Here is an 11,753-nt window from a genome sequence, read left to right as displayed (position 1 = left end):
ATTTCTATAAAATACAATGAAGTGTGTTGGGTTACGCAGGGACTTCTGGGAATGCCCAATTTTTGTTTTCTGCCATAATTTTAACAATACTTTACCATAAAGGACATGTTTCTCTTGTTAAACATTTTTACTGTTAATTATACGGCAAAACCATACTTTTACATCTAAAAACATTTTTACAATATTTTACTGTAAAATTACATGTATTTTCTTATTAAATATATTATCTTTTTTATTACTATTATTTATATGTTAGTGTAACCACCTGTTGAGCAATTAGTGTTTTGTTTTTTGTTTTTTTACTGTAGAATTTTTTATTCTTATTCTGTTAAAATAACAAATATTTTTTACAGTTATAGAAATCCCCCACCCACTTTCAGTAATGCAAAATACAATATATATATATACATATATATATATATATATATATATATATATATATATATATACACAGGGTTGGGGAGTAACGGAATACGTTACGGATTACGTATTTAAAATACAAAATATAAGTAACTGTATTCCACTACAGTTACAGTTTAAATCATTGGTAATTAGAATACAGTTACATTCAAAAAGTATTTTGATTAATGAAGAGATTACTTTGCATTTTATTGTCATTTGTTTCATTTAATATTTAGTCCTTTCAGATGGAAAACATTTATACATATAAATGATGTGATCCAAAGTGCATTTGAACAGCGGTGAAACATTTTCTTATGATGTGTCACATTCATACTAGCAGACAGAGAAGTAAGTTTGAAGTAAGTTTGGAGCAGAAGAAATATAAATAAACCTTGTGTAAATTGTCAGCTTTACGCTAAGCTAAAATGCTATTTCTGGCTATTTTACATGCACATGTTACCAGGCACGATCATATTTTTTTATCAAGATCATTCATGTTGGATCATAATTTCTTTTTTTCTAGTAAGATCTTTGATATTAGGGCAAAAATTGTATTCTTGATAATAATTTTTTTAATTGTTTTCCTGTAAAAATATCTAAAAATCCTTTAAACAATATCAGTTTGATTTATCTTGTTTTAGAAACAACACTGCATAAGATATTTAGGTTTTTCAGAGAATGTATTTTTAACATGTGTATTTTGTCTTACTGTACTGGCAGAGTTTTTATAGTCAAAACAATTAAAAAAATCTACCAGTGCTGAAGAAGTAATCCAAAGTATTTAGAATACGTTACTGACCTTGAGTAATCTAACGGGATACATTACAAATTACATTTTACAGCATGTATTCTGTAATCTGTAGTGGAATACATTTCAAAAGTAACACTCCCAACCCTGTATATATATATATATGTGTGTGTGTGTGTGTGTGTGTGTGTGTGTGTGTTGTGTGTGTGTGTGTGTGTGTTGTCCCAGCACAAAAGGATTAAGTAAACTTACATTTAACAATACTAAAATAGTGAAATTGTGTTGCTTTCACTTTAATGAAAACAACTAAACTCCAGATTAATTTTGACATTCAAAATTATTTATTGAATTTCTTCATATAATGACTACAGCATAAACTCAGTATTTTGTGTTGCAAATGTAGCTTCAAACTAAGAAAAGTTCAAAATATAAATGTATAAAAAAATCTGTTTATTTCAATGAATAATATTTGCTGAAAAATTTTAATTTGGTGTGAATAAATGTATTTTTAGGGGAATTTAACACTTTTATTTAAATATGTGAAATTGTTGTTGAATTACACTTAATTTCCTCTGTAAAAAAATAAATAATAATAATTATATATATATATATATGTATGTATGTATGTATATGTATATATGAAAATATGTTTACCAACACCTTCATTTAAAGGAGAATGCATGTTTTATTTATTTTTTTTCAGTAACACATAATCAGTAAGATGTGAATAAATGTGTTTAAGGGGAATTTAACACTTATTGAAAAATGTGGAATGAATTTAAATTATACTGTATTTTCTCTGTAAAAATAATTTTATTTTTTACACTTTGTGCATACACTTGAACCAGCTTAAGTCTGGTCAAGCTAGTCTATTGGCTGGTTTTAGTGGGGCTTTGGGCACTTGTTTTAGCTGGTCAGGCTGGGAGGCCAATTTACAGTGGGATAAACCAGCTAAGACCAACAAACCAGTTTAGGCTGATTGAAAAGGTTTTCAGCAGGAGTAAAAGATGGTCTTATCTGATGGAATAACAATAAGGAAATAGTGCAAAAGTAATAATATAGTGAATTATTAAGCACATAACGCTCTAAAATTATGCATTAATGGCATGAGCCAAAATCATGTTTTGTCCTTACTTGTCAGTCACGCAGTGACGCAGAGGAGTGTGTAGGCTGTTTGCAGTAGTCATTGTATGGTGGAATTATGCCATGTCATCAGCAACAATAACATATCATGTACCTGATGACGACAGTGCACATAAACCCAACCTGTGTCTATTTACCCAGAATAAAGAAGCAAACTCTTTAAATTCAATCTAGCATTACCAAAGACCTTTACCAGATTTACGCTCGCCCCCAACTCTCTCACCCACCCACCTCTCTCTCTCTCTCTCTCTCTCTCTCTCTCTAATGCACACCTGCAGATTATAAAGCGCTCTGTGAATTTATTTTCCCTTTCTTTTGGCAATTAGGGGTGTGGAAGTTACTGGCAAGTTACTCTTCAAGCACACAAGTTTGTGTGTTAGAATGCATTCATGCACAATACTGTATGCCTTTTATGATTATTTGAGCATTTGTCTACTTTGTATTTAATTCTATATATACAGTATATGCCTGAATGGATCTCAGGGTGTGTTTTTATGTCATGATTATGATTGTCATATCAAGAGAGTACATGTGTATGTGTGTTATAAGTGTATATAGAGGCATGGGCAGGATTTTCAGGCCTAACCTCTGACATGCGTGTGACAGCCTGTATTTTAGTAATTAATGAGTTGAATGAGATAACAAACTGGATGGTGTCATTTCTTGTTGAAAACACCTTGCCCAAAATATTTTCAGGTAAGACAAGATGGGCAAAAATCTGCAAAGGAAAAGATGTTGACAACCCAGAAACTCTGTGATTTTATCTGATTACCTGATTACCTTCATTACAAGATAAATGTGACACAGAAAGCACCCCCAGGAATTAAAATGTTATCTTTAACAGATCAAAGATCATGAAGTACAGCGAAAAGTGTAATTATGTAAAAATAAATTTTACAGACTTACACATAATGTGATCCCAAAATAGAATAGTTAAATATGTTTACAATGTTGTAGGTGTGATAACTTGAAAAACATGATGTCATCATGTTATCTAATGGACTCAGATCAGCCGATCAGAATTCATATAATTATGTCATGGAGCGAATATCTGCACTTATCTTATCATACTGGCAACTCTCTGAACAATAAAACTGGGTATGTGAAGAATCAATAACAATACTTTAGAAATGCCTTCAACATCTATTCTTTCAGTAGAAAGACTATTATAATATTCAATATTTAGTGTGTTTTAAAAATAAATTTGTAGTCATACTGTTAGTCGTATTTAACTGGGGTTTTAAGTGGGTGGCTCTGATTAAATGTTAAAGGGATAGTTCACCCAAAAAGGAAAATTCTCTCATCATTTACTCACCCTCATGCCATCCCAAATGTGTATGACTTTCTTTCATCTGCTGAATTCAAAAGAAGATTTTTAGAAATATTTCTCAGCTCTTTTGGTCCATACAATGCAAGTGAATGGGTGCCAACATTTTGAAGCTCCAAAAATCACATAAGTCAGAATTGAAGTAATCCATAAGACTCCAGTGGTTAAATCAATGTGTTCAGAAGCGTTATGATAGGTGTGGATGAGAAACAGATCAATATTTAAGTCCTTTTCTCCTATCAGTTCTCCTCCTTGCTCAGTCAATCTCCACTTTAACTTTCACATTCTTCTTCCTGTGTTTTTGGTGATTCACATTGTTCATGCAAATGCCTCCTACTGGGCTGGAAGAAGAATTTCTAGACAAAAAGGAATTAAATGTTGATCTGTTTCTTACCCACACCTATCATATCACTTCTGAAGTCATGGATGAAAACACTGGAGTCGTATGGATTACTTTTATGCTGCCTTTATGTGCTTTTATGGGCGTCAACATTTTGGCACCTATTCACTTGCATTGTATGGAACTACAGAGCTGAGACATTCTTCTAAAAACCGTAATTTGTGTTCTGCAGAAGAAAGAAAGACATACACATCTGGGATGGCATGAGGGTGAGTAAATAATGAGAGAATTTTCATTTTTGGGTGAACTATCCCTTTAAATTCATTAATAAATTAGCGAACCTGTTTTATTGTATATAAAATTTAGTAAAAGTAAATGTTTTGTGTTCTTTTGAGTTTCAGTTTAATCTAGTGTGATGAGGCTAAATGTTATGGTCTGTTGTTTTCCCTTTTCCCTTTCCATTTTTTTTTTTTTTTTTAGATTTCATAGAAACCTAACAGGCTCAATGGCAATTAGTAATTTTAACCACTTGGACATGTTCCAAGAAACACACCTAAACACATGCACATATGTATCAACATGCACAGGTGAGCACACGTGTGAGCACATACACTACCGGTCAAAAGTTTTGAAACACTTACTCATTCTTTATTATAATTGTTTTTTCTTCACATTTTAGAATAATAGTAAAGTCATCAAAACTATGGAATAACATAAATGGAACTATGGGAATTACGTTGTGACTAAACAAAATCCAAAATAAATCAAAACTGTGTTATATTTTAGCATCTTCAAAGTAGTCACCCTTTGCCTAGAATTCGCAGACACGTACTCTTGACATTTTCTCAAACAACTTCTTGAGGTATCACCATTTTTTTATGCTTGTGGAAGCCAAAGCAAATGTGTCCCCTTATACGAATATCTCAATAACTATTTGGAAATTTCTCAAATTATATATAACAACATATGTACAGTATGTATTACTTATTTAAATGACTTAAGATTAAACAGACGAAACCTGTTCTAATTTACTGAATAAAATTGTTTTACAAGCATTGTATTAAACTGTTCTCAGAACAGAGAGTTCTGAGGATGGTATGTGGCATCTGCTATATATAATGTCTTGATGTCATAAATTATATTATTATTATTATTATATTATATTCTCTCTTAACAACTGACTATCAACCGACAGCCTGAATGTCAATACAGTACAATACTGTACATTCTATATATATATATATATATATATATATATATATATATATATATACTTTTTTTATATATATTTTAATTTTTAATTTTTATTGAATAATGTGTATCTATATAGTAAAAAAAAACAAAAAAAAACAGCGTATTGTATACTGTACAGTGTATGTTATTATTTGTATATTGTTGAGTGTAATTATGTGTATATCAGATGTTTAAATTGTGTTGTGTTAATTTGATGTTATTGTAAATTGGTATATGTCTCATCACTGTCACGACTGCTATGTTGCTCGGAACTGCACCCAAGAATTTCACACACCATTGCGCTTGTGTATATGGCTGTGTGACAATAAAGTGATTTGATTTGATTTGATTTGATTTGATTTGATTTGATTTGATAGTTGATCCAGTGCAACATGTGGTTTATTATAATGATGAATTGCATACACTTAATTGTGGCTATTATAGAATTGGGTGGCACAGCCCTGCCCTCCGGAGAGAACGATATGTCAAGGGTTTATTTACAAATTCTGCCATGATACTTCATAATACCTTTGCATTTTGAAAACACATTTTACTTTGCCAGGTGTGAGAATTTATGAGAAGCAATGATAATATCTGTCATACAAATGGAATCAGTCAGATATTGACTGGGGGTCAGTTGCTTCCAATTGACCCCAATTTGATTCAGAGATTTGGGTCATGGAAAAGGTATTTTAAAAAAGGAGTTGGGAATGAACCTTGTTTTGTTTTTGTTTTGTTTTGTTTTGCTTTTTATTTTTGTCTTGCTTTGTTGTTTTGTTTTGTTTTGTTTTGCTTTGCTGTTTTGTTTGTTTTGTTTTGTTTTGTTTTGCTCTGCTTTTTTGTTTTTGTTTTGTCTTTGCTTTGCTGTTTTTTGGTTTATTGTTTGTTTTTGTTTTGTTTGTTTGTTTTTTGTTTTGTTTTGCTTTGCTCTGCTTTGTTTTGCTTTGATCTGCTTTTTTGTTTTGTTTTGTTTTGTTTTGTTTTTCATATGTTGTTTTGGCTTTGTCCTAACATAGATGCTTTGCAGGTTCTTATTGGTTTAACATGTTTTACACATATTCTGTATGTTCTGCTTAACTTCTCAACTTTCTGTTACCAAGTTAGACAATAGGGATAGACAAAATTTCAGTGGGTCGCTCTTGGCAAAATACAGGTTAAAATGTTCTCTCTGTCACATGCAGGTATATAGTATATGTGTACGATAGGTTAAACAGGCAGTAATGATGCGAAGAGCGCTGGGAATGACAGCTGATATTTATTAGTTTCTAATGTTTCACAAAGACAGCTCTTATTTCACATATAATTTACACGTAGCCAAGACCTGACCAAAACCCATCCCTCAAGCAACACTCACCATTTAATGGGTTACTGAAGACAGAGCCTGGACCACACCCAATACCCTCTCTGAAAAATAAGAACCTTCTAGGAAGAGAGGTGGGGGGTCTCTGTCTCAGGTCTACTTGTGTAAATGTGAGCTGCTTGTTATCACATTTTAGGATTGACTGACAAACACATGTAAAATGAACTGGACCACTTGACTGAGATTTAAAAAAAAAAAAAAAAAAAAAAACAAACAGAAAGAGGAGACCACATTTATTGAAGGAAGAACGTTTTTCATTTTGGGCTATATTGCACCTTGGTTATTTTTTAGAGTGGGGTGTAGGATACTTTCTGAGAAGATAATAAAGCAAATTCCAAAGCTGGGAAGCTAGCATAACATTTATGGGATGACATTGTTTTGCAATGCAAAAATATATTTGCATACAGATACAAAATGCATGCATGGTCCAGTTCATTTTACATGTGTTTGTCAGTCAATGTGCGTGACACATACAAGACACGTGTGTCATGATGACATGCATGTTAGTGTATGCCATGAACAGTCCTCAGGCTGTATCGGTTGACACACAGTTAGCTGTGATATTTGAAGTTTTCACAATCATCTAGTCTGTGGATTTTTAGTTTTTCTTTCTACCATCCTTCCTCATTTCATTCAGTGCCCCCAAAATCACCCTATACATCTAGGAAAACACAGCAAATCAAATGTCAAAAAAGAGTACACTTAACAGTCATTTTATTAATCTTGTTTGCATTTGCACATATGCCTCTTTTGTTTTGCATCATATGGGTTTTATGTACTTATATTATGAGAGAATACACATAGATTTTATTTTTTATTCATTCGCCAACAGAAATATTGGACACATTCATGATTGATTAAATATTCTGCGAGTAAATGTTTCTCAGGTCAGTTGGAGCGCTCATGGAACGCACAGTGCGTACGGATGTACAGCTGCAGGCACCACTGATTGTACATACATTTAAAGTTCCTGCATTTAATTTAATTTGTAGTTACACTGTTAACCTGCAGGTTAATGGCAGGGTCTCTAATCCTAAACCTAACCCAACCCTTACCCTAAACCTAATTATTACCCCTTACCCCAACCCTAACCCTACCTCTACTCCTAAACCTACCCATACCTCAGTAGCAGCAAATGTGAATCTTGTGAGAATTTTGAGAACATGTAGTTATACAGTACATCCATTGTATTGTATGTATTTTAATGTTAGTACATAGTAGTTAAAGACACCTAATATAAAGTGTGACTTAAAAAAAAAAAAAAAAAGTTTTTGGCTCAATATCACCATTTCCTGATAATAGGCTCATGCAGTATTTTAAAACCATTGGTTTGAACATGCTCCAGGCCCCTAACAGGCAAAATCAGTTGTGTGAGGTTAACATTCCAGAGGTGTGATTGGCAACCAAGTGCAAATATTACACAAACAGAGACATATTCTTAATTTAGAACTGTATCTTTATTGTATGCATTCACTTAAGGTGTATTCATCACAGTATCCAGGCTACTGCAAAAAACTAATGAAGATGTGTTATACTGATGGTATGCCAGTATACACTGAGAAAGACAAGAGAACCTTATAACCCACACTTTGGTTGCTACGGCCAATGACAATAACAAAACAAAAACAATGAGGGTATAAGGGAAGCAGATTGCTTCAAACCCCAGAGCTACAACCACTGTGCCCTGGAGCGAGACACTTCCTGGTGCAGGGCACCCTGTAGTAAAAATTTACTATAAGTCGCCTAGAATAAGATAACTTGGGAAGAGTTCAGAAATCAATATTTGGTGGAATAACCTTGATTTTCAATCACAGCTTTCATGCGTCTTGGCATGTTCTCTACCAGTTATTCACATTGCTGTTGGATGACTTTATGCCACTCCTGGCACAAAAATTCAAGCAGCTGGGCTTTGTTTGATGGCTTGTGACTATCCAGCTTCCTTTTGATCACCGATCCTCCACCTGGTCGTCTAATGGTTAGACAGAGACCTGGAGAGCCCTTCAAGCTACAGTGTCTCACACCCACTGTGAAATTTGGTGGAAGTTCGTGATGATCTGGGGGTGCTTCTGCAAGGCTGGAATTGGGCAATTGAGATTCGTCTTTGTGAAGGATGCATGAATCAATCCACAAGGTTATCCTGGAAGAAAACTTCTGCTCTGACAATGTTCCCCAAATCTGAGAATTGTTTTTTTCAGCATGACAATGCTCCATGCCACACAGACAGGTCAATCAAGGTGTGGATGGAGGACCACCGGATCAAGACCCTGTCATGGCCAGCCCAATCGCCAGACCTGAACCCCTCTGAAAACCTCTGGAATGTGATCAAGAGGAAGATGGATGGTCACTAGTCACAAGCCATCAAACAAAGACGAGCTGCTTGAATTTTTGCACCAGGAGTGGCATAAAGTCACCTAACAGCAATGTAAAAGACTGGAAGAGAACATGCCAAGACGCATGAAAGCAGTGAAAATCAGGGTTATTCCACCAAATATTGATTTCTAAACTCTTCCTAAGTAAAACATTAGTATGGTGTTGTTTAAAAATTAATATGAACTTGTTTTCTTTGCATTATTTAAGGTCTGAAAACACTGTATCTTTTTTGTGATTTTGACCAATTGTCATTTTCTGCAAATAAATGCTCTTAATGACAATATTTTTATTTGGAATTTGGGAGAAATGTTGTCAGTACTTTATAGAATAAAACATTTTCATTTTACTCAAACACATACCTATAAATAGTAAATATAGAGAAACTGATCATTTGGAATGGTCTCTTAATTTTTTCCAGAGCTACATATATATATATATATATATATATATATATATATATATATATATATATAGACATACACACTGGCAGCCAAAAGTTTGGAATAATGTACAGATTTTGCTCTTATGGAAGGAAATCGATACTTTTAATCACCAATGTGGCATTCAACTGATCACAATGTATAGTCAGGACATTAATAACATGAAAAATTACTATTACAATTTGAAAAAAATGTTCAGAACTTATTAAACAACTTCAAAGAGTCCTCATCAAAAAATCCTCCACGTGCAGCAATGACAGCTTTGCAGATCTTTGTCATTCTAGCTGTCAGTTTGTCCAGATACTCAGGTGACATTTCACCCCACACTTCCTGTAGCACTTGCCATAGATGTGGCTGTCCTGTCGGGCACTTCTCACGCACCTTACAGTCTAGCTGATCCCACAAAAGCTCAATGGGGTTAAGATCCAGAACACTCTTTTCCAATTATCTGTTGTGCAATGTCTGTGTTTCTTTGCCCACTCTAAACTTTTCTTTTTGTTTTTCTGTTTCAAAAGTGGCTTTTTCTTTGCAATTCTTCCCATAAGGCCTGCACCCCTGAGTCTTCTCTTTACTGTTGTACATGAAACTGGTGTTGAACGGGTAGAATTCAATGAAGCTGTCAGCTGAGGACATGTGAGGCGTCTATTTCTCAAACTAGAGTCTCTGATGTACTTATCCTCTTGTTTAGTTGTACATCTGGCCTTCCACATCTCTTTCTGTCCTTGTTAGAGTCAGTTGTCCTTTGTCTTTGAAGACTGTAGTGTACACCTTTGTATGAAATCTACAGTTCTTTGGCAATTTCAAGCATTGTATAGCATTCCTTAAAACAATGATTGACTGATGAGTTTCTAGAGAAAGCTGTTTCTTTTTTTTTTTTTTTTTTTTTTTTGCCATTTTTGATCTAATATTGACCTTAAGACATGCCAGTCTATTGCATACTGTGGCATCTCAAAAACAAACACAAAGACAATGTTAAGCTTCATTTAATGAACCAAATAGCTTTCAGCAGTGTTTGATATAATGGCAAGTGATTTTCTAGTACTAAATGATCAATTTATCATGATTACTCAAGGATAAGGTGTTGGAGTGATGGCTGCTGGAAATGGGGCCTGTCTAGATTTGATCAAAAATTACTTTTTTCAAATAGTGATGGTGCTGTTCTTTACATCAGTAATGTCCTGACTATACTTTGTGATCAGTTGAATGCCACTTTGGTGAATTAAAGTATTAAAAAATCCTTCTGAAACAACCTGTGTGTGTGTGTGAATATATATATATATATATATATATATATATATATATATATATATATATATATATATATATATATATATATATATATATATATATATATTTATATACACACACACACTACCGGTCAAAAGTTTTAAAACACTTAATACATTTTCTCAAACAACTTCTTGAGGTATCACCCTGGGATGCTTTTTAAACAGTATTGAAGGAGTTCCCATCTATGTTGGGCACTTATTGGCTGCTTTTCTTTATTATTTGGTCCAAGTCATCAATTTCAAAACTTTTTTTTTATTATTAAATTTTAGTTTTATAATGAAATAAATTAATATAGTAGCACAATTATATTTTTGTCTACAAAACTCATTTCAAACATTTAATCATACGCCTTCAGATCAAAAGATTTTTAAGATCATGAGAAACATTTCAGTCAAGTGTTTCAAAACTTTTGACTGGTAGTGTATATATATATATACTGTATATGGTATACAGTATGGCTTGCAAACTTTAAAAAAACTTCTGTGGGCATTTTAAACAATAACATTGTTATTCTGTAAATTTTTTATTTGACAGAATAACAATAATATGGTGAGTTGTAATATAACTCATATTTATTGGTTTAATGTTGCCATTCTTGTAAAACTGACTGTGAAACAATACAAAAGCACAATGAAATTCAAAATGTAGACATGTTTACACCTTGGTGCAGGGCCGGCCCAGACTCTGTTGGCACCCTAGCCGAGATTTTAGACAAATACTCTTTTGGCGTTTTGTGCTTGTTAAAAATAGAGTAGTATTTTCTGATTATTATTTTTCAATTGACACACAAGTGCCAGCTTTACAGGTCTCACAGAGGTTGCACTACAATTATCTGACCCAGTTGTCAAATTTCCATTGTGGTCTATTTTTTTATTCAGTCATATTAGTTACAATTTCCCTGGTATGTAGTATATTTGATGCTTTCTCTGATAGAGTACTTTGTAAGAGTGCGCACTCTGCCATAGCCACTCTCAGCCATAATAATCACATAAGGAATGTATGATAGTGGTAACTGTAGAGCTCCTTAATATGAAGACAAAGCCAAATCCAGGACATTTAAAGTCAATTTTTAAATCTTGGCCGGACATGCTTTTCCAGGG

The 11,753-nt window shown here is 33.3% G+C and overlaps 1 protein-coding gene across 1 annotated transcript in view; it reads left to right on the top strand.

Annotated features, from left to right (window-relative positions):
• Positions 1-11,753, top strand: part of LOC127444521 (uncharacterized) — a 212,668-nt gene that overhangs the window by 50,128 nt on the left and 150,787 nt on the right. The gene's annotated exons all lie outside the window — the stretch shown is intronic.

Source organism: Myxocyprinus asiaticus, chromosome 8 (genome assembly GCF_019703515.2).
Source record: "Myxocyprinus asiaticus isolate MX2 ecotype Aquarium Trade chromosome 8, UBuf_Myxa_2, whole genome shotgun sequence".
NCBI classification, from domain to species: domain Eukaryota; kingdom Metazoa; phylum Chordata; class Actinopteri; order Cypriniformes; family Catostomidae; genus Myxocyprinus; species Myxocyprinus asiaticus.
Note: the sequence above shows the minus strand (reverse complement) of the source record. Positions and strands in the feature narration are given on the sequence as shown.